At 38.5% G+C, this 24,472-nt stretch overlaps 1 long non-coding RNA gene across 1 annotated transcript in view; it reads right to left on the bottom strand.

Annotated features, from left to right (window-relative positions):
- LOC128097694 (uncharacterized) overlaps positions 1-22,884 on the bottom strand; it is an 88,041-nt gene extending 65,157 nt beyond the window's left edge. The window contains exon 1 of the long non-coding RNA XR_008213944.1: positions 22,782-22,884. This is a non-coding gene — a long non-coding RNA (uncharacterized LOC128097694). The remainder of the gene's footprint in view (positions 1-22,781) is intronic.
- Positions 22,885-24,472: the final 1,588 nt, after the last annotated feature.

Below are 24,472 nucleotides of genomic sequence, written 5' to 3'. Positions count from 1 at the left end.
TCAGTAAGGAACTAATGATGTGGTAACATTGTGGTGACATATGTAGAATAATTGTTTAATATATGCCACTATATTGTTAACCAACCAGATAGAGACAAGAGTATTGAATTTTAGTGGGACTCTAACCATAGCTGCTAACAATACTTTTGATGTGTTGTCACATTTGAGTAATATGCTCAAAGTAACAAGTGGAATATTCTCATTTTCTTTCTTTCTTCTTTTAGCCTTTGCTTCCTCTCTCCCACATTTCCTTTCTCTCTCATTCCCCCATCTCTCTCCCTTTCTTCCTTCCTCCATCCTTTTCTCTCTTTTGTCTATAAGATAGGGTCTAACTAAGCTGCAACTGAGGTAATCTTGAACTGACTTTGTAGACCTGGTTGGCTTTGAACTCATGATCCTCCTGATATGTTCACTATACTTAGCTTAGAGTGCTATAAACTTCAAATAGACTTTGGAGTTTGTTTAACATTAAATATAGGTTCCTGTGTTTGAATTTTCATATGTAAGTACAAAATATATTGCTGGAATGATAATTTCAAAGATCCATTTTGTACAGTTTGCCTAGTTGTCCTGGTGTGGAGATACAGCTTAATACATAATTTCAAATGTTCTGTTTTGAGTAGTTATACATCTATGGATTCTTCCAAATGGTACAGGATTTTGTTGATGTAAAAATTCTCTAGTAGAACATAATGACAAAATCTGTAAAATAAAACTTAAAAAGTTGTATTGTGAGTTTAATAATTATATTAAAAATCTGGTAAATGATAAAATCATACACATTTTACAGACCCAATATACCATACTATTTTGATACCCAACTTTAAATAAAATTTATTCATTGAATTTAATGAAGATTTTATGACTTAGGATCTTATACACTTTTTCACAGACTAGGTCAAATGCTAACTATGACTTGCTTGGTAAAGAGAATTGGTTGAAACAATAACTGAAATATCAAAGGTGAGTTTAATTGTTTTAGTGCTAAATGAGACAATGACAAAATATTCTGAGACAAAATATTATCAAAGCAAACATGTTTTTCAAGGGATGTGTTGGTTGAAGAAGTACCTAGCAAATTATATCTTAGAAAGTTGGAATAGAACTCACTGGCTTGGGATGCTGATCCACAGAAGTTAAGTTAGGTTCAGAAAGTGATCAAAACATTCATTAATTCATTCACTCATTCACTGGGTCAATAAATGTCAAGAAAACACTTACCATGGTCTAGTCACTTGTGTAGACCCTGTGGATAATGCAGGGGGAATAAAACAGCAGATGAATTCCTTGCTCTGACAGAGTGTACCTTACAGTGAGGGACAGTCAATAAGTAAAGAAAATCAGAAAGTACCCATTTACCACATCATGATGTTTGCTCTTTTAATTCTGATCCCACTAAACATTTGAAAGCACCACACTTGTTATTGGTAAAATCTAATTCTTAAGGTCCTCAGGAAAATTTTAAGTCAGAAAGCCCTATTACAGTTAGAGAGCATTTTGCAAAGAAGGACAAAAGTATACTCTAAAAAGTTATATTTTTATTCCAGGAACAATTAAAAATATTTTTATGTTATTTTAAATATTACATAGATTCATTTGTTTTAGAATGAAATGTCATACAGACTATACTCTCTAACTGATGCCTAATATAATTAAAATATTCAAGTTCAAATTACAACTTTAATTATGTTCATAATGTATTAGGCAAAATTTTGATAAACCTCTAATTCTTACATTTAGTATTTAATATTTTGATTTATGTTTGTTTTTCCTTCACTTTGAAGAATTTTTATGATGTGAAAATAAAGATAAAACTTCCTTCTTTGCTACTGCTTGAACAATTATCATCATTTTTGGTGGCACATAAAGCTTTGATTCAAACCATCAAGTAGCCATCACAGATGACCAGTTTTGGACTTGAGAGCTGCTGACTTCAGCCAACAATTGCCCCTTATGAGTCTAGCAGATTTCTGTTCTTCGGACCACTGGGAACCTTATGAAGCAGTTCCTTCTGCCTCCTTCTTATGACAAAATGCCAGTATTGTCATCTTCTAAGAAATGCAGTACCAGAGTCACTTGCTAATGCAATGAGCTTGTCTTTAGAGAAATAAGAAACTCAGAAAAATGCAGTCTGAAAAATTAAAATAAAATGATTGTTCCAGCCAAAAGGTAGACTCCCCCCACCTCTTCCTCTCCCTCCTCCCCCCTGCCACCCTATGCCACAGGTTGGGAGTTTATTTCTTTCTCATAGGCATTCTTTGTATTTTAGAATGGGAAAAAAATTAAAACCTTTTCTGTCAATGTGATTGTTTGGCTGTGATCTGAAGGTTAAAGAATAGTAGAGCTGCTCTATACTTACAAAACCTTGAATTTTTTATTAGGCTGTCTTTGATATAGCTAGTTTCAAAATATATTTTCATTTATTTATTAGATATGATGATTTACTAAAATGGCTCAATTAAAAGATTATCATTTCCATTAAGGATAGACTTACCCTGATCCCCCTATATATTCATTATTTTATCTGTAGTAGCAAACACAGTGACTGGGTATAAGCACTATTCAAACATGTACAGAAGAATCAAGTTGGTTCAATTTATGCATTAGTGTGTGGGATACAGTTAACCCATTCTCTATTTTGCCAAAGCTGAGCCAGACACACATGTAAATTGTACTGGGAAAAATAATTGAATTTAACATTAATAAATACTGAGTGGGAGAGCTAATGTTAAAAAACCAATTGGTTATTCAGAATTTGGTTGAGTTTTAAAAAACGTTCAAAATCTAGTGGAAAATTTAATTCAAACAAATAGTCATTAAACTGAAAATAATCATAGAAACAATCAAAATATATCTAGATTTAGAGTTTTAGAGCTATAGCACATGTATAATCTTCTCTTGCACACATAATGTTTTCATAAGGTAAGGACCAAAAGTTTATTTTCAATTTTAAAACAGAAGTCTAAAATCCAGGGAAGTCAAGCCACTTATGTCAAATTAAGGAAATCAAAGACTCAGGGGAGGAGGGAGGAGGGAGGAGGAAAGGTGTGGTCTCACTGTAAGTTCAATTCTGTTTCCATTTAGAGCATGCTGCTTCTGGCTTAGTTTAAGCAAAATAATAAAGTCAGTCAATAGGCCACTAGCTGAACTTTAAACACCATTTTAGGCAGACCAAAGAAAGTGCATAATCATCTCTGTTTTTGACAGTTTTCACAAATAGGAAGAAATTCAAAGCTTTAGGTCCATTGATACTCAAAACAGAACTGTTTAAGGTCGAAGTTTAGTCACTGAGCAATAGAAGTATAATTGAAACAGGGACTGACTCTGGAAAGCCCACAGAAAAGATCCTGATCTCACTGGAATCAGATGTAAGTGTCCTCATAATGAGAGAGCAGTCCTGGCAGAAGGTGGACTTTTGGTGTTAGTCATGCACAGAGCCTCGTCTGGAAACAACCTGGGACTAGGTGAGACTCCTGAAATCAGCCTTTGAACTTTCACAATTAGTTCATTCTTAACATCATGAATCACAGAAAAGCATTTTTTTTTTGCTCTAATACACAGGGTTGAAATACAGTCCCCTTTCTTAGTTGCTATCCAGAAATTCCCATGAAAAGAACTTTGAAGACAATCGTCCAGCAAACATGATTGTTTTTTTTTTTTCTGTGTGTGAGGCTTTTCTCCTCAAAAGCAGGAATTTTCTTTGTGTTTTCCTCAGAAAGGACTACTACATTTCTTTACCCCTATTCTGCAACCCGAGTGCCCTCCTCACTCCCACACCCCCACACAAAGACACTCCTTAATTGTATTACTGTTAGGTTGACCTCCAACCCCAACTAAAATGAGGACAAGGCTAGTTTTGTGTTTCGTGGGATAACAATTTATGAGCAATTAAAAATGAAGGGACACAAAGCATTCATCACAGTCCCAGCCAGACAGGCAGCTGAGGTCAAAGGCTCTAGCAATGAAGTGTGCACAATATATTTTTATTTCTGTTTTCACTAAGAAGGAAACGGGTTAGCTAAAAATTATGGCGTGCAGCCTCCAGTTCAAAATAGGTGCACTTAATCTTTGGAGACAGTTCATGCTTGGACAGATAGGTTATGACAGTGCATGCAAAGACACACACATGCACAGCTGCACACACACACACACACACACACACACACACACACACACACACACGCACACACACACTTACGGGAGGAGGAGAGGTGAGAGGGATAGAGAGACAGCCTAAGTACCATATAATGTGATGTGGGAAAATGAAAGATTTTACTAGTGCAATCTAGTGCAATTCACACACAATTTCAAACAGAGAAATGTGTTGAATAAATATCCATTATAATTTTATGGCCAAATACATAATATTTCTTTCTTCTTGCCCTTATTATGGAAAACAAAATAGAAGATTTTAGGGTATAATTCCTCTTGACACATTTCTCAATCTGTTTGAAGTAACATGAGAGTTTTATCATTTTATTTTCCCAGATCATCCGTGGTATATTATGTGAAAGTTGAAATTAATGTCTGGTGTGTTGAGCTTCAGCTGGGGCTACACATCAGTGCACCCCACCACATGCTGCTCAGTGGAATGAACATGCTTTGTAAGTTTTGCTTTTTTTCTTGAAATTTAACACTGGTTTTTTGATTTGAGGTGCAGGACTCACAGGGGTAAGAAGTATTGGTGAATTTATTGGTGGTAAGCTATAAATGTTACTGTTGTATTTTAATATGTTTAATTTTTTATAGAAAAAGAAGCCTATAATAAGCACTATGTGTTTTTATTCCATTACATCAGCATAAATAAGAACTAAATAGTGATGACTGAAAAATTCTTCACAAGAATAACAGATTCACTACTACAGATTAAGAGGGACTCATCTCAGTAATTTGCTACTTAGGAAAGCAGAACACATGTAAAGGAGGAATTCAATCTGTACCCAGACTATATCAATTTGCTAGAAAATATAGGTTAAAAGCTACCAATAGTTAACCAAGAGTAACATAGCTTTTTTCCACCATGAGATACTTGGTCTTTTCCTTAGCAACATTCTGATAGCAGTTAAGTGTTTAAAGTAGTATTTTTTCATAAGTTTTTCTAATTTTATTATTTAAAATTAAATCTAACCTAATTACCTACATTTTGACTGTTGAAAATATTTGTACTGTTATATATTAATTTGCAAGTTTTCTTTGGCTTTGATAAAACATGTGAATGATTTCTTGAATGAAGTATATTCTTAAGTAGGATAAGGCTAGATGAAAAGCAAGGAAAGAAAAAAAGAAATAGAGCTCTGTTAATCAGGAAGTGGTAAGAAGTCAGGATTTGGCTGTGGGAAATAGCTAATTTGCACCTTCTGTGAAACATACTCTGGGGAGAGGAGAGTTTGTCTTAGCTTAGGTTTCGGTTGCTGTGATAGAACACCACCACCGAAGCAGCTAATGGAGAAAAGAGTTTATTTGGCTTTTAATTGTCAAAGTCCATTAAGAGAAGCTGAGGCAGGAACTCAAACAGGGAAGGAACCTGGAGGTAGGAGCCCATTCAGAGATAGATGATAGATAGATAGATAGATAGATAGATAGATAGATAGATAGATAGATAGATAGATGTAGTTTGAGTTTTTTCTGACTGGCCCACAGTCAGGATAAATCTCTGCCACCCGCCAGTCCCACAACCGCTCAGACCCAACCAAGTAAACACAGAGACTTATATTGGTTACAAACTGTATGGCCGTGGCAGGCTTCTTGCTAACTGTTCTTACAGCTTAAATTAATCCATTTCTATTAACCTATACCTTGCCACGTGGCTTGTGGCTTACCGGTACTTTACATCTTCCTTATCCTGATGGCGGCTGGCAGTGTCTCCCTCACCCAGCTTCCTGTTCTCTCAATTCTCCTCTCTGTTAGTCCCGCCTATACTTCCTGCCTGGCCACTGACCAATCAGTGATTTATTCATTGACCAATCAGCAACACATTTGACATACAGACCATCCCACAGCAGATAGATAAATGATAGACAGATAGATATAGAGATATATAGAGATAGAGATAGATAGATCACTATGACTCTTAATTATTTTCTGCAACACTCATAAGTGAGTACTTTGCTTAGTCCTTATCAGAGAAGCTTCCTCCTGCAGTAGATTGGAACAAATCCAGAGACCCACAGCCAAATTTCAAACACAGAGTGAGAAATAATGTTACACACACACCTAAATAGAATATCTCCACCAAATCCCCCACCTCAAAACTCAGGGAACCCTATGGAAGAAGAGGCTGAAAGATTGTAATAGCCAAAGGGCATGGAGGACACCAATAAAACAGTCCTTTAAATCAACATGATTGATACACATATGAACACTCAGAGACTGAGTCAGCATGCACAGGACCTTCACAAGTCTGCACCAGTTGGTGTCCTAGAGATGAAAGGAGAAGTGGACACATGCCCCCATCCCTAATCCATTCATCATTAATCTAATCTTCTTCAACTTTTTACTTTTCTTTTTGACTGATGTCCACAATTCTCTTTACATTAATTTTTTTTTGCTTTTAAGTTTTTAGTAGAAGTTGATATTGATTTAAAGTTATCCAACTCACTGTAGCCAAATAATATAGTGACCTAAGTAAAGTAAATCCTGTATCAGATAGAAAATATCTATATTCAAAAGATAGAAATGCAAGGAACAGTGAGACAATTAAACTTGTGACTCACTTGTTTCCTTGGAGATTCCTTTGGTCCCCCCCCCCCAAAAAAAAAACAACAAATAGGTTTTCAAGAAAGTCACATGAGGCAGCTTGAGTTGGGGAGAGAAGCCCCCCACCCACCCATCAACAACGGAGGCACGTGGGAGAACCGACCCTGAAGTCAGAAGGGCAGGAGAGCTTCCCATGTCCCCTACCAGCTGCAACACTTGGGAGAGCAGACCCTTCACCTTGTGTGAGTAGTGCAATAGAGCTCACCCCATTGGTGGAGGTGTGGGTGAGTCAGGCCCAAAGTTGTGAACACAGGAGATCTGTCCCTATTACTTATCTGTCATGTGGCAGCATGGGTTGGGGAAAGGTGCCCTTCCCCCACCCATCAAAGCCTAAGGCAGGTGGGAGAGCTGCCTCTGCCCACCACCAGCTCCAACACTTGGAAGAGCAGGCCCTGCACCTCTCTTGGGTAGCACAATAGAGCTTACCCCATTGGCAGAGGTGTGGGTGAGCCAGGAGAACTGGTCCTGCCCCTCATCAGCTGCAGCACTCAGGAGATTGACCCCTATGCCATGCCTGGGCAACACAGTAGAGCTGGTCCTGAAGGTGTACGTATGGGAAATCCAACCCTGAGGACATGTGTCCAGGGACCAGTGTTGGGGTTCAGCCACAACCTATCAAAGGGTCCCTTGAAGGGGGAACGAGGAACTGGGAAATGCTAGATAGGAAATATAAAAGTAGACAAAGAAAAAAGATAAACACAGGATAGCTTCAGGACCTGGGTCAATATGCAGCAGCCTCGAATTTCTTTCTCTCTTCCTTCCTTTCTTTTTTTTTTAAGACAGGGTTTCTCTGTGTAGCTTTGGTTCCTTATGGTGATATTTTATTTGTACTAAAATGTTATTTGTATGTTAATAAATAAAGTTGCCCAGGGGTCAGAGCTATTAGCAAGCCATAGGAAAGCTGGGCGGTAGTGGTGCATGCCTTTAATCCCAGCACTTCATAGGCAGAGCTAGGTAGATCTCTGTGTGTTCAAGGATACAGCCAGCATTGGAGACACATGCCTTTAATCTCAGTACCAACCATAGAAGACCTGAAGGTCTGTACAGACAGGCAGTAACTAGGAGGTCATGTGGTTGGGTTTACAACCAATGAGAAGGCAGAACAGAAACTATAAAAAAAAAAGACAGACACAGGAAGTAGGTCTCTTTTGGAGAGGTAGGACCACCGCGAGAGGAAGGGTAAGGTTTTTAGCTCTTGCTCTGACCTCTTGGCTTTCTTCTTTGCATTGGTTCTGTGTTTCTTATTGAATAAGACGGTTACTTTTACAGTTCCTGTCCTGGATCTTGCTCTGTAGACCAGACTGGCCTCGAACTCACAGAAATCCACCTGGCTCTGCCTCTGAGTGCTGGATTAAAGGTGTGGGCCACCACTGCCCACCTTTGAGTTTATTTCTAATAGGCTTTTTATACACTAGCAAGGGAGAGGCAAAAGACCCTCCCTTTCAAGATCAAAGCACAATGTACAACCCAGTGTAGACCCTTTCAAACATGCCTTTGGCCATATCATCCTATTATGAAGCCCTGCTGGGTAAGGCAAGCTCAGACTTTATGATCTTGAGTAAGGACTTACTAGGGAGCCTCTGTGGGCCCCTAAAGACATAAAAACAGGAGAAGTGGCCCTGCCCCTTGTTCATCTCTGCAAGGGGCATACTTGACAGGGCAATGCTTGGTGAGGACAAGAGAGAGATGGCAGGCTGATCAACACTGCAACTTCCCAGGCCCAGAAGTAGGGTTAGCCCACCCCAACATCCACCCCATCTGTGATCTACTGGAGCACACAAGGGACTAGCCCTGCAGAAACAAAGCTGCAGGATCTCCACAACACAGGGCAACAGAAGGATAACCAAGAGGAGTCCCAGTGACGGCCCAGAATTGATAGTGTAGCAGAAACCAGAGGCCTCGAACCAGACCAATGACTCTTTGCAATGAACAATTGCAAGTAAAGATATATGGATTAAAGAGTTTAATGTGTGACTCGGTGTACTATACTACAGCTTCCATGAAGAGACTAATTTTTTTCCTTCTCTCTCTCTTTTTCTGTTAAATTTTATTTTGTGTGTATGTGTGTGGGGGTTTACAAGGGCAGAGGGTAGATACAAAGGGGAAATTAATGGGGTGGAGATGCATGATGTGAAAGACACAAATAAACAAAAAGAAGGAAAGAAAAAAGAAAGTCACATGAAAATGGGTCTGTTCCACGAAGCATTAACTAAGGACCTCATCTATTTTACAGAATGAGAATCTAAACTCCCACTTCTATATTAGCTACTTTTGGTTGCTGTGATAAGCACCAAAACCAAAAAACAGCTTACAGGAAGAAGAGTTTATTTTGGTTTATAGTTCCACACAGGGAGTTTCTAAAGACAGAGGAGGCATGGCAGCAGGCTACCAAAGCAGGCAACTGAGAGAGCACATCTTCACCAGCAAATGCAATGCAGAGAGCAGTATTTGGAACTGGTGAGAGCCTACAAACCCTTAAAGCCTTCTCTCTCCCAGGGATGCACTTCCCTAGCAAGGATCCACCTCTTAAATGTTCCACAACTTCCCATGCATCACCAACAGGGGACCATGTGTTCAAGATGTGAGCCTATGTGGTAGTTTCTCACTCAAAACTAAATTTCTGTCCCTGGCCTCCATCATCTCATGGCCACACTGTAATACAAAATGCATTTAGTTCAACTTTAAAAGTCCCCAAAGCACTGCAGACAGCTTATGTTGGAGAGGATGTGGAACAAGGGGAACACTCCTCTACTGTTGATGGGAGTGCAAACTGGTACAGCCACTTCGGAAATCAGTATGGTGGTTTCTCAGAAAATTGGGAATCAACCTACCCAGCTATACCACTCTTGGGCATATACCCAAGTAATACTCAATCATACCACAAGGGTACCTGCTCGACTATATTCATAGCAGCATTATTCATAATAGCAAGAACAACCTACATGCCCCTTAACTGAAGAATGGATTAAGAAAATGTGGTACATAAACACGATGGAGTACTACTCAACAGAGAAGAACAATGACATCATGAAATTTGCAGGCAAATGAATGGAACTAGAAAATATCATCCTGAGTGAGGTAACCCAGACTCAGAAGGACAAACATGATATGTACCCACTCATAGGTGGATACTAGATAAGGGTTATCAGGCAACAACCCACAACTCCAGAGAAGCTAACTATCAGGAAAGAACCAAAGAGGGATGCATGGACCGCCCTGGGAAGGGGCAATAGATGAGATATACATGAGTAAACTGGGGAGGAGAGATGGGCAATGGAGGTTAGGGGATAGGGGATGAGAAGATAAGGGAATGGGATGGTTGAGCTGGAACAGGGAGGGAGGGGGAATGTAATGAAAGAGATATCATGATAGAGGGAGACATCATGGGGATAGAGAAAAACCTGGTGCTAGGGAAGTTGCCAGGAATCCCCAAGAATGACCCCAGCCTGGGCTACTAACAATAGTGGAAAGGGTGCCTGAACTGAACTGACTTGCTCCAGAGATCAGACCTGTGAGTACCCTAACTGTCCTCACAGAACTTTTCTCCAATAACTGATGGAAGCAGATGCAGAGATCCACAGCCAATCACTAGACAGAGCTCAAGGAGTCCAGTCAAAGAGAGAGAAGAGGGATTCTATGAGCAAGTACATCAGGATCATGATGGAGAAACATGAAGGAACGACCGAACCAAACTAGAGGGAACTCATGAAAATTGGATCAATGACTGTGGAGCCTACATGGGAATGGACTAGGCCCTTTGCATGGTGAGACAGTTGTGTAGCTTGATCTGCATGGGAGGGCAGCCTGGCAGTAGGATCAGAATCCATCTCTGGTGCATGAGCAGGCTTTTTGGAGCCCACTACTTATGATGGGACAACTCATGCAGCCTTGAGGTAGGGGAAAGGGCTTGGACTTGCCTCTACTGGATGTGCCTCCCCATAGGAGGCCTTGCCTTCTTGTTGGTGGGTGTGGGGGATGGGTTGGAAGGTTGAAGCTGGGGGTGAGTGGGAAGAGGGAAGAGAGAGATCTTATATTGTGTAAAATGAATAAAAAAATTTCTTAATAAAAAAAATAGAAAACGGAAAAAAAAAGTCCCCAGAGTCATTCACAGTCCCAACACTGTTTCAAGACCCAAGTGTCTTCTGAGACTCAAAGAAATCTCTTAACTTGGCCCCCTGTAAATTAAAAAGCAAACCACATGCTTCTAGCACATAATGTGACAGAGAATAAATTTGGTTCCAAAGGAGAGGAATAGGGACATAGTTAGGAAATAATAGATCAAAGTAAAACTGAAGCTTAGCAAGGCATATACCAACTCTCTCAGTTCCATACCATGTGTGTGGGACTTTAGTTTTATGGGGCTTTGATAGCTCTGCTGTCTCCAGCTTTGCAGTCTGAAACACACATTTCTTAAGTTTGGTTCTCATCCCTGTATGAAGAGCTTCTTAGGAGATGTATCATGTCTCTCTGGCATCTCTAGTATCTTGGGGTCTCCATTACAACCTAATCTTTACCTTCACAATTTCACACAACTGCTCCCAAACCTTCCTGATCTCTTAGGGCCTTCACACAGGGACTCCCCCTGTCACATGTTTTCAGGCTTCATAAGCTCTCTGAAAATTTGAAGGAAGAATCCAGGACCCTAAAACTTTTACATCTTTCAAGCCATGTAGATGACACTATCAAGTTTAGGTGCCAGTTTGAGATGGACCCACAACCCCTCTAGCCTCATTATCAGCAGCTTTTTCTGAAATAATTGATTTCTAGGAGCAAGAAACCATTTAGGTTTTCTCCTTTCACAAGTCTGAAGCTTAGCAGAGCAGGCAATGCTCAGAAGACTGCTCAAAGGACTTCTTCCTCCTCCACTTCTACCATTTCACACGTCATTGTTATATACAATCATTTTCACATTCACACCTCATAGTCCTCAGTTACTAGAATTTTAATTCTGCTGCTTCATTAGTCTCAAGAGTTTTATCTGAGTGCCAGTTAAAACTGGCTTTTAATTTAGGGATATTTATTTGTCCCTTGAGAGTTCATTGCTTTTTTCTATTTACTATTTTCTTTATATAACTTAGTAAACTCAATTTGATATTCTTTTCTGACATTCTTAAGGGAAGCCAGACCTCTAATTACTCCCCTTTCTTCTTTGACACAGGTAATGAATATTATATTTTTTACAAGCAACATTTAGACTGTGTTCCATTTATTTTGTTATGCTGTGCTCTAATTATTACACATCTCAAAATATTTTTTAAAAATTTCCTCATGGTTTCTTCTTTTATTAATTTAGAAATATTTCACTTGTTACTCAACCAGTAGAGAACAGATCCCAATGTGATTGAAGTGATTTCATATTTTCATGAGACTAACTGTATAGTACCACATATGATCTAACTAAGTGAATATTTATACATATTTGCAAAAAAAAAACCCTACAATTTGCAGTTTTGAGGACAGTGTTTTAAAGTTTCAGTTGGGTCAAATTAGTTGATAGTTTCTCAGATCCTTTATATTTCAATGTGGTTTTTGTTGTTGTTTTGTTTTTTTATTTCCTCTATCACTAACTGAGAAAGAATGCAAAATACTTACTTTTGACTTATTCATGATCTTTTTAGTTTTGTCATTTTTTTCACATAGTCCATGATCATCTACTGATATAGAGGTATCTAGAATTACTATGTATTCATAAGGAAATGAACCTATTACGATTATAATGTACTCTAACTCTATAAATTAATATTATATATAAGTCTATAAATTAAACATTAAACCTTAAGTTTTAATTTTGTTTGCTCCTCATTTCTGCTCTTACTTCACATGCAACTTCCATGCATTTTATTGATGCAACAGTCAAAGCTCTATTAACAAATCCATGCTGTGATAATAAGCTATGATAATTTATGTGTTAATTTACTAGTTGATTGTGAATTGCTTCAATTTTTTGCTGTTATTAATAAAGTTACAATCATAGCAATATTTCTTTTGAGGGTATATATGCTTTCACTTATATAAAACCTTACACACAGAAGTGTTTGAGCACACAGTAAGTTTTTGATTAGCTGTCTGTAAACCTCTCAGGAAATTTCTCAAAAGTGTAACCTTTTGATTTTTTACTATTAACACAAAAGGGCTAAAATTGCTTCAGACAGTTGTGTATATTTGGTATCTTACAGCCTTTTAATTTTACATATGTTAGTTGGAGCAAAGTATTATCACATTATAGTTTTAATATATATTACCTAATGACATAATGTTTGCTTTTTTGCTTATATACGAGCCTAATTTTGAGGGGGATAATGAGAGATCTAGGCTTCTCTTAAGAATATAGGAAAAGAATATTAAATTGAGTTTTCAAGTTTTTTCACTCTGTTTTTTTTCCATGAAGCAAGAACAGTTTTTGGGTGCAAGTCCCTTAACAGAAGTATATCTAAGAGTATTCTCTTCAAGTTTCATAACTGTGTCTTTCTGGATACAAGTTTTAAATGTTGATAACTGGTAATAAGTAATTTTTCAAACAGCTGTGCTCCTCATATTTTACATAAGGAATATTTGTCTACTGCACAGCAATGAAAATAATCAACTGAAAGGAGAGACAGCCTACACAAGAAAGATGTCTTCTCTAGCTATACATTTGAAAAGGGGTCAATATCCAGAATAAATAATTAGTAAAACTAAAAACAAGAAATCAAGTAACCCAATCAATAAATGAGCTAATGAAAAGAACAGTTCTGAAACAATGAAATAAAAACCTCCAGCAAACATTTGAAGAATATTCTACCTCACTTACAATTAGAGAAATGTGTATTAAAACTTTGAGATTCTATCTCAACTCAGCCAAAATGGCAATAACTAAGAAAACATACACTCTAGCTTCTAGTTAAGTGTTTTATGGGACCCCGAATGTGTGAATGAGGGGCTCTCTGACTTTTGTGCCTTCTCTTTATCTCTTTTCCTTCTGTTGGTTCACGTTGTCCAAATTTGATATGATAGCTTTTATTTTATCTTATATTTTACTTCATTATACTTTATTATTGTCTCTTAGAAGCCTATTCTTATCTAATGAGAGACAGAAAGGGAGTAATCTAGATGGGAGGGAAGGTGGGTAGGAACTGGGAGTTGTAAAGGGAGAGGAAACTGTAAGCAGGATATATTATATGAGAAAATCTATTTTCAATGATAGAAAAAAGAAAATAAATAACAATCAACTCTGCCAAGAAGAGAATGTGAACAAAAGGGACCCCCTCTACCATACTGGTGGGAGTGGGAACATCAATATGGAAGTGGTTCAGAAAACTAAAATTAGAACTATATGTGGTTTGCCTCTGTTTTTGCTGAGAAAATACTCAAAGAACTCCCTAAGTGTCAGCAATGTTCTATAATTTTGACAAGAAGGTTTCTATAGTGTCTTGTAAGCTTATGCTTATGTATTTTGTGTGTTTTAGTTATCTACAGGTTAAAATAGTGTATTTGATCTTCAGTTTAATTTTTTTGTTAATTTGTAGAATTAAAATTGATCCTAATTTTGGATTCTGTCATCTTGGTAAAATCATTTATTAGTTTAAGTAGCTTCTTTTTACATTCGTTAAGACACTTTATGTATTTAACTATATGTATCTGCTAACTACATTGAAATGTTTGTAAATATATACCAAAAGATTCAAGCAGATGTCTTTCCAAACTGAAAACCTGTTAGGGATGGAGGGAAATTTTGGACAAATTCTTCCTTTTCACAGTATCACAGATCTGATATAATAACCAAACTGAAATCTGGAAGCTTAAATTTGAACATTTGGGATAAAACATGCAGATACAATGGGTCCTTTATTTGTCCGTTCATTCATTTTTCTTGAAAACTGTTTTTTTTTATACCAGGCAGTAATTTTGCCTCTATGCCGTACTCTCTACCATTGCTGAGACAGAATGCCTTTAGGTATCCTCTGTAATATTTTCTAGTGATCTTTCTGCTTTGGGTATAGAAATGTGAAACACCAGACTTCCAAGCCCAATTTTCAAGGGCTCATATGAATTGTATTCCTATACTATGAAACACCTACAGGTTTGTTTTCACATTGAGTATAACATGAGTGTCTAATGGTGTCCTGGATGCAAGCCCAACTTTAAAATATATATATGTTACTTCATAGCTGCAGTTTCCCCTCCCTCCTCTCCTCCCAGTCTCTCCCCTTCACCTTCCTTCTGCCGCTTTCAACCACTCCTCCTCCATTTCTATTCAGAAAAGGAAGGCCGCCCAGGATTGTGTTTTGTCACAATAAAATAAAACAAAAATCTGCAATAAAGGAAACAGGTAAGGAACAACCACAATGAAAGGCATGTACTTGACTCATCACATGAGATTTCTAGGTAAAATTCTGAAATCTGGCTTCAAATTCCAGTGTATCATTCATTTATATCATTAATTCATCTGTGAGTGGTATGGAACTTCACTATTATATATATTTATATGTATGTATATGTATAGATACATACATATATGTATACACACTCAAATATATATAATGACATGATAGCACATATACAGGATGTTCACACTTCTACTTTCATTTGATATTATTTATAGCAGTCAAAATATAGAAATAATGTAAATGTTCATTTGAAAATGAGTGTGTCTATGTGTATATACATAAAAATAACATTGTATAAAATGTTATATGGGACAAGATATTTTCTACTATTTCCTCTATCTTTGAAGTTTCTAACTCTTAGTCAAGTTCCTGTGCTGCCTGAAGTCTTTTCAGATGCTCTTGGTACAGTGATATGCTGAGCTAGACCAAATACCTGATGTAGCTAGGAGGAAAAGGTTGCTTATTAAGACACACAGCAGGAGGGAGATACAGACTTGTAGGGAAAGTGCTATTGTTCTTTCTATATTTCCCCAGCAATTTGTATGTCTTCAAATTATATTCAGTTATCTCCTGATGTCCCTAATGGTCCTTTAAAGCTGAGGCCCTGATACATTATTTCTGGGACTGTTGGCATCTGTCAGTATCTGTGACATGATGGGGATAGTAGACTTCAGCACAAGAGCATTAGTCAGGGGAAGAATTCTATTTAGAAGTAAATTGGTATAGGCTGTTCAATGGGTCTATGTAGATTTTTCTACTTGTGTTCACAAATAATGGTACATTTGCCCTTTATGCTGATGCATTAACAAAAGCTTCTTTTTGGCCAAGAATCAGGATGTGGATGGAGGGAGAGAATATGGGAAATATGATGAATGAATTGATTTATGTAGCAATGGACTTTTTAACCTCACCTCATGCACTGTATAGCATTTATGAAAGGGACAACAGAAACAACAACAACAAAAAGATGCTCCTCTTTGAAATGTTTAGTAAGGTACCTAGAAATGTCCTGTCAAGTAAGAAAGGACAATAAAAGGAATGGAATCAAGATGGTATGTTTAGAAATTCTGTCTTTTCTATTTTACAAATATCTTATTCATGTGATCACCTACTGCTGCTTCCACAGCCTCACCTAAGATGTTCTCCTTTATTGACTGGCATTTGCTGTGGTTTGGCCTGTTCTCTTCTGTTGCATCCTAGTGGCCTTCTCACTGGCTTGATTTTGGCTACCCTTGTTCCATATAGTCACTTTCAATTTCATGGTAATTATTTTGTTGACATATGTATCAAATCAGGGGTCATCTCTGTTCAAATATATCAAACTATATGTCTCTTTCAGAAAAATAAAGAAACAACAAAACCACTACAAACCCACACATTACAGTGTCCTGACTAATACCTCCTGGTATTTGTTTTCTGCCCCTCATCATTTTTCTCTCCTTGGCTATTGTTTCTCCACTAAAAGCCAAAGGTCTCAGCTCAGTGATGCATGATCTCTCAGCAAAAAATTAGAGATTTTGAAGATAATGGAAAATTCAGGGCTCGAAATTGCTCAGAATCTGTCACTGGTATTGTGCCCACATGCATGAGTATATCTCATCTATGCATGGACTGGAGGCAGTCACAGGAGTGGAAGCCCTGTTACATCACTTTTTAGAACATCATCTACTTACAGATAGCTCTGTGCCTTCATTTATTTCTTGCACATTGTGAATAAATCACACTGCCTCTGAAGTTCTCTGTCTTAACTGAGATCGTGACTATTAAAATAGCCTAACCCAACTTTTGCTACATAGCAGGTACACAATTGTTAGTCACTTTCAACTTTGTGTCAGGATAGGTCAACTATTATGCAAAAAGAGGGCCAGGGCAAGAAGCTCAATGCAGATTTATTAACATAGCAACTTTAATCAGAAAAAAAAGGCCAGGCCTGAGGGAGGTAAGCTGGAAAGGAGTGGGTTAAAGTAGTTAACAGGCTGCCCAGCTGGACCAGTTCTCAATCAAGGGCCTGCATAAAAAGCCAGCAGGAACAGAAGTGGGGGCTGGCCATGCTGAGAGTGCCTTCTGAGGCCAGCAGCTGAGAAGTTGCTCATCTTTTGGTTCAGCCTGTTGTGAAACCCTGGAGTGGGGGTTGGAGGCTGGTAGACTGGATGGCCTTTGTTAAAACCCTGGGAGAGGAGAGGGAGCAAGCAGTGTTTTATCTGGAGGCTGACAAATAAAAGACCAACCTGAACCATCTGCTTCTGCAACATATGGGAAACACAGATCTCTATTGTAAAAGACCAAAATATTAGTCTACTGAATCTTAAGGCATTTGACTATAAGGAAGAGTTTGAATAATAGACGACACAGCTCTTAGGATGGTGACACTCATAAGAGTGGTGGAAGTTAAGGCTTAAGATGTGAATGATTGCTGACTTTGCTACAATGCATTTCATTGCAGGAGTTCTGCTTATTAAGAAATACTAACCTACCAGTTCTTAGTATTGCTGGGTAGAAGGGATAATTGCTTCCATAGAGGGGAGAATTCAGGAGACTGCAGGTCCAAGCAGGATGGAGCAGACCTGACAGTAAGATGCTGCCTCTTGTTCCAAGGTTTATAATCTGCCTTTGAGTCATAGGGAAGCAACAGTTAAACACTATACTAAAGCCTGCTTTTTAATCATCTGCAAAGAAGAGCTCTCAGAATTCTGGCCTTCCAGAGTAGACACACACATACACACACACACACACACACACACACACACACACACACACACACACAAAAAAAAAAAAAAAAAAAATTTATAAGACTTTAGTTTTTAAGGTTGTTTTTCTTTTCTTTTTTGTTTGAACCAATTTCTTCAACTTTTAACAAAAGAATGAAAAAACATTATTGCATAATTCAGCTAAGAAAGCAGCTACTGGCAGATGTTATAAATTTCTGCTGTAAGTTTAACATTGTACAAAGTGACAAAGTGTAAAACTGAAAAAAAAAAAAAACCATAACAATGATGGAAGGGTGCAGTGCATATTGCAGATAGATCAGATTTGTAAACTCTTAAAATCCTTCAACCTAAGGAAACTTGTGTTGGGCAGGTTTGAGAGAAAAACAATACTTTCTTAAGCTGATGTCTGAGTGATGGGGTGAATTCTAACCTGTCTAAGAGTAAAAAGTGAGGTGGTATAGAAAGGGGCAAAAAATGTATATTAGGTGTTGCTTAATTGTGTCGTGAATATAGAAAGAATGCTAAGTGACATCTGCAAAGACAGCAGGGTGACAAGTGCCAATATTAACCAAGTGTTTAAATAAAGAGCCCCGGAATAACCAGGAATATTAGCAAGAAGTTAATGGGCAACAGCTTGCAAAAGTAAAAATACATTTGTGAGGGTGCACTGAGGCTGCAGATGTTCGACCTGTGTAGACTTCGTCATGACAGGGAGCAGTGGAGTAGATAATAATAATGTCTGGTATTCATAAAGCATCTGTCTTTGGGGATTTCAAAGAGCTTTGGGTGTGTATTACTTCATTCAGTACTGCCCCTTTTATCTGGAGTGATCTGGATAGTAGCGATGGGGGATGTGGCCAGCATGCCGTCTGGGGGCTCTGTCATGCATTTAATGACATGAAGGCAAAGGGTCTGGGGCAAAGGGCGTTTGGGGTAGCAAAGAAGCTCATTGATTTTGTGCTCTGAAATTTCAGCTGGAAACCAGCTATGACTACTCTCAGCATGATCTTTGCATATGAGTTTGAAAAGTGATGAGGAGGCAGGAGAGATTAGAAGGCTAGGAAGAAGGATTGTTTTGATGTAACTGAGGTGGCACAGATGCAGCGGCCTTCAAATTCGTACTGTGTTTTGAGAAAGGGGAATTGGCTTCCTTATGCATCGCTTCTGGGCTTTCAGGTTTCTGCAGAGTAATATTCTTTACTGTTGACATGGCAGAGCAGGGGGTCATGGAATTTAGGCAGTGGAAGAGAAAAGGCAGTACATCAGTTCAGTTTTGGCAGCTTCCCTGAACATTGTCAGTAGAATTTGAATGCCTTCTTAACAAGAAGAAACAGAGTTAGAGTCAGAACAAGGCAGGAAGGAACAGTTCATGAGGAAGTGAGCAGGTGCCAGGAAGTGGTACATCTAAAGGTTGAGGCAAATTTGTTGAGAGTGGACATTAGAATTTTCTGGGAATAAGGAGATGCAATAAGGAAAAGAGCATTTTCCTTCAAAATGAGTCTTTTAGATAGCTAATAAGATATCTCTTACTAAATAAACAGCATGTATTTGACTGAAAATACTATTTTATGTATAATAAGGCCTGTCTCCGCTCTTGCTAGTGGGGCATATCTTGCACACTCTAATCATGATATGATCTACACTCATTTCGAAAAAGATGTGCTCATTGGTCCTTGCTATACAGAAGCTGATGATAATCAGGAAAGTTTAAGCTCTACGTAATTCTTGTAGGTAAATATAGTCCTGAGATTTATAGCTGATGCTTTCTACTGAAATAATAAGATTTCCAAAAGCCCATGATCACTCTCTGTTCAGTACAGAGCCAAACTGTAGCAATTTAATTTTGTATCTTCCCCTAAGCTCCTGTGTGAAGGACCAATCCTGTAGAGGAAAATGGAACTGCACTGATGCTTTCCAAAGTTGAAAATTGTTGCCTTAAAATCATATAGCCATCAGTGCCTACATTCAGAAGGGCTAGTGAGAAAAACTTGCCAACGCTGTATCTTTGATCCCTTCAGAAGTGGAAGCTGTAGCCAGTATAGACCATTTCCTGTGTTATTCTGCCGCAATCCTGAATAGATTCTGCATCTTTGTACTCATAGTAAAACCACTGATTAGAGTCAGGGCCACGTCAAACAGCCATAGTCTGCAGAGAATGCACATAGACAATTAATGAAAAGTGAGCAGTCTTGACATTTTTCATATTGCAAGTGGAAACGTGTGGGATCTTATCACTTCATCAGCTCTCCAGCACAAGGACAGTTCTGAGCACAGTGCTAATCACTGTTCCAGAGCACACATACTTCTCCTTTTCCAGATTTTTTTTAAACACATACAAAAATGCCTGCAGACAACAAGCAGAGCTGCTCACATGCCAAATCCCATTAATAACATGCCACAATGGCTGATTCTTTCCACCACTGACCTTGCAAATTTTATCCAAAGTACATTGACCTCACAGTGTCATGCCAGGGAGTCCCTGCTCAATTTCTAAGTATCAACAGGGCTGCTCAGACATAAAATCACTGGGTTCAAAGAATAAAGCCAGTGCCTGGTGATTTGAAAAGAAGTGGGTTCTATGGTATGAGGATTTTTAAAAAAAAATTAGGATTATGATTTGATCTAAATAAATAAATAAATAAATGAGCAAGTAATAACATGAAGCTATCTTTTCAACTTTCTTGTGCAGTTCAGCTCGGATGAGTTGGCAGTCTGTATATGCTGGCATGGACTTAAACAATCATAGACTTCACAACTAATAAGGAAGCAGAATAGTATAGAACTTGCAGAATTTGGCAGCTACTGCTAAACATAAGAGTTTAAAACTATCTGTTATGAGAATGACTTGTAAGTTCCAAGGAACAGTACAGGAGAGCAATCAGCCATGCACCCAGCTTCCATTTTTATACCTTTTCTTCATTTCTCATGCCAATTCATAGGGAAGCTACATGGCTTTCTGTGCCAAAACAATGCCACCCACACTTGGTCTAATTTACAGAATAAATGCATCACTGCCTTTATTATTTCCATGATAAAAGCAGCTTTTAAATGTGTTGAAAGTTCTGAGGTTAAAACATTATTATAGTTGTCTTTAAATATTCCATTGTGATACTGAAGGTTTTTTCTTCTATAGAACTGCTGATGTTTTAACACAGTTTCTAAAAGAAAAGATTCACCTCAAATAAGAACTTTAAAGCAGCAGTTAATACACTGATGAAAATGCACACCTATTAATTTATGCTTGGGGAGTAAATTGATAAATACAGCCAGACATAAGTGAAATGTCACAATTGCCACCAGAAGATAGCACGGTCTTAGAAAGTGTAGTGACTTCCTTGAAGCTCCAGTAATATGTTTTCACATGATCAAATCTGCTAAGGGAATCAATTGTTCTTTGTGCTTTGTTGTCCATATACAACTTAGGATATCAAAGTCTTATACAACACAGGCAATGGAGGCCTAGGCCTGGATAGGAAGGTGTAAATGATTATAAATTGATATTTTCAATTCTCATAGCAAACAGTTTAATCATTGAATAAATAGAAATATCACACTGTTGTTTGAAAGGAAGTCTTGGCACAGCTTGACTGTACCAAGAGGGAACCTCAGTTGAGAAATTATTTCTGTAAGATTGCCTGTAGAGCATTTTCTTGAATACTGATTGTTGTGAGATGTCCCAGTCCAACATGGGAAGTTCAGGGTGATATAAACCAAAACCAAAACAAAACAAAACAAAAACACAATAAGAAATATTCCACAAACACTGAACGAGACACGAGGAACAAGTCAAAAGCAGCATTCCTCCATGGTTTCGGCTTTAAGGTTCCTCTTCTAGGTTCTTCCCTTAAGTTTCTGCTTTGGCTTTCCACAATGGACTCTTACCTGGGTTATGTAAGCCAAATAAACTCTTTCCTCCACAGGTTGGTTTTGGTCATGGTTTTCATCAAAGCAATAGGAACCAAACACAGACACATATGTTCCCAGGATTGGGCTATGCTAGAGCTCGGAGCATGGATACTCAAATAGATATATAGCACCATTCCTTTCTCCTGAGTACTTAGTGCAATTATACGGGCAAACAGAAATATGTATTAAATCATGGAACATTTTGGACTTAGCCCTTAAGCAAAATAGCTGGTAGCTAACTTTTTTTTTTTTAATTTTACAATACAATTCGGTTCTATATATAGGCCACTGATTCCCTTGTTCTCCCCCCTCCCGACCCTCTCCCCTTCCCCCCAGCACACTCTCCATTCCCACCTCCTCTAGGGCAAAGCCTTCCCTGAGGACTGAGATCAACCTGGTAGACTCAGTCCAAGCAGGTCCAGTCCCCTCCTCCCAGGCCGAGCCAAGCGACCCTGCATAAGCCCCAGGTTTCAAACAGCCAACCCATGCAATGAGCACAGGACCTGGTCCCACTGCCTGGATGCCTCCCAAACAGATCAAGCCAATCAACTGTCTCACCCATTCAGAGGGCCTGATCCAATTGGGGACTCCTCAGCCATTGGTTCATAGTTTATGTGTTTCCATTCATTTGGCTATTTGTCCCTGTGCTTTATCCAACCTTGGTCTCAACAATTCTCACTCATATAAACCCTCCTCTTTCTCACTAACTGGACTCCTGGAGCTCCACCTGGGGCGTAGCCGTGGATCTCTGCACCCAGTTCCCTCAGTTGTTGGATGGGGTTTCTAGCACAACAATTAGGGTGTTTGGCCATCCCATCACTAGAGTAGGTCAGTTCAGGCTGTCTCTTGACCATTGCCAGAAGTCTATTGTGGGGGTATCTTTGTGGATTTCTGTGGGCCTCTCTAGCACTTTGCTTCTTCCTATTCTCATGTGGTCTTCATTTACCATGGTCTCCTATTCCTTGTTCTCCCTCTCTGTTCTTGATCCAGCTGGGATCTCCCGCTCCCCCAAGCTCTCTTCCGCTCGACCCTCGCCCTCCATTACCCTGACTCAAGTCCAGGCTGTTCATGTAGATCTCATCCATTTCTCCATCATTGGGTGATCCCCGTGTCTTTCTTGGGGTCCTGTTTTCCAGGTAGCCTCCCTGGTGATGTGAGAAAAAAAAACACATGATCATCTCACTAGATGCAGAAAAGGCATTTGACAAAATCCAACACCCCTTCATGATAAAAGGTCTTGGAGTGATCAGGAATACAGGGAACATATCTAAACATAATAAAGGCAATTTACAGCAAGCCCATAGCCAACATCAAATTAAATGGAGAGAAACTCAAAGCAATTCCACTAAAATCAGTAATGAGGCAAGGCTGTCCGCTCTCCCCATACTTATTCAATATAGTACTTGAAGTTCTATAGTACTTGAAGAGCAATAAGACAACATAAGGAGATTAAGGGGATACAAATTGGAAAGGAAGAAGTCAAGCTTTCCCTATTTGCAGATGACATGATAGTATACTTGAGTGACCCCAAAGATTCCACCAAGGAACTGATACAGCTTATAAACACCTTCAGCAACATAGCAGGATACAAGATCAACTCAAAAAAATCAGTAGCCCTCCTATATACAATGGACAAAGAAGCTGAGAAGGAAATCAGAGATACATCATCCTTTACAATAGCCACAAATGACATAAAATACCTTGGGGTAACACTAACCAAGCAAGTGAAGGACCTATATGACAAGAACTTTAAGTCCCTGAAAAAAGAAATTGAAGAAGATGTCAGAAAATGGAAAGATCTACCATGCTCATGGATAGGCAGGACTAACAGAGTAAAAATGGCAATCTTACCAAAAGCAATCTACAGATTCAATGCAATCCCCATCAAAATACCAACACAATTCTTCACAGACCTGGAAAGAATAATACTCAACTTCATATGCAAAAACAAAAAAACCAGGATAGCCAAAAGAATCCTGTACAATAAAACAACCTCTGTAGGCATCACAATCCCTGACTTCAAGCTCTACTATAGAGCTACAGTAAAAAAAACTGGTAGCTAACTTAAGAAACAGTACTCATAAGACAAGGTGGCTTGTCAGGTAAAGGTTCTTGCTGCGTAAGCCTGGACATTTTAGTTTGATCCCTGGAACTAATGTAAAAATGGGAGGAGAGAAACTACTTCACAAAGTTGTCATCTAATTTCTATACCCATATCATTATTCATGCATATACCCCCAAATTAAAATAATTAATGGAAATAATAATAATGAAGACAATAATAATAGTAATAATAGAAAACAGTACTCAGCACAAAAAACACAAAAGGAAGCTTGATGGAAATTTGAGAATGGATGTGGTTTTAGTTGACTTTAAGGGTATATTTCTACAAGCCATTATAAGTAAACACAGAAGTCATGCAATTTTAGCACATGCTTTTAATCCTATCACTTGTGAGGCAGGGTCTGGATCTATGTGAGTTCAAGGCCACACTGGAAACAGAGTCAGGTGTGGTGGCACATGCCTTAAATTCCAACACTAGTTAACCCTGGAGGTCTGTACAGACAGACAGGAAATGACAGAGTTGGGCAGGAAGAGGAAGTGATGTAGCTGGACACAGAGAGCAAATCAGATGACAGAACAGCAAGACATATAGGTGTGGGTAGACAGGAAGTAACTTGCATTTTGGAAGCTGCAGATTTGGTGAGGTGAGGTTGGCTGGTGGCTCTTTCTATT

This window comes from Peromyscus californicus, unplaced genomic scaffold (assembly GCF_007827085.1).
Source record: "Peromyscus californicus insignis strain IS unplaced genomic scaffold, ASM782708v3 Scaffold_5__1_contigs__length_169319896, whole genome shotgun sequence".
NCBI classification, from domain to species: Eukaryota; Metazoa; Chordata; class Mammalia; order Rodentia; family Cricetidae; genus Peromyscus; species Peromyscus californicus.
The sequence above is the reverse complement of the archived record's forward strand: the minus strand, read 5'-3'. Positions and strand labels throughout refer to the sequence as shown.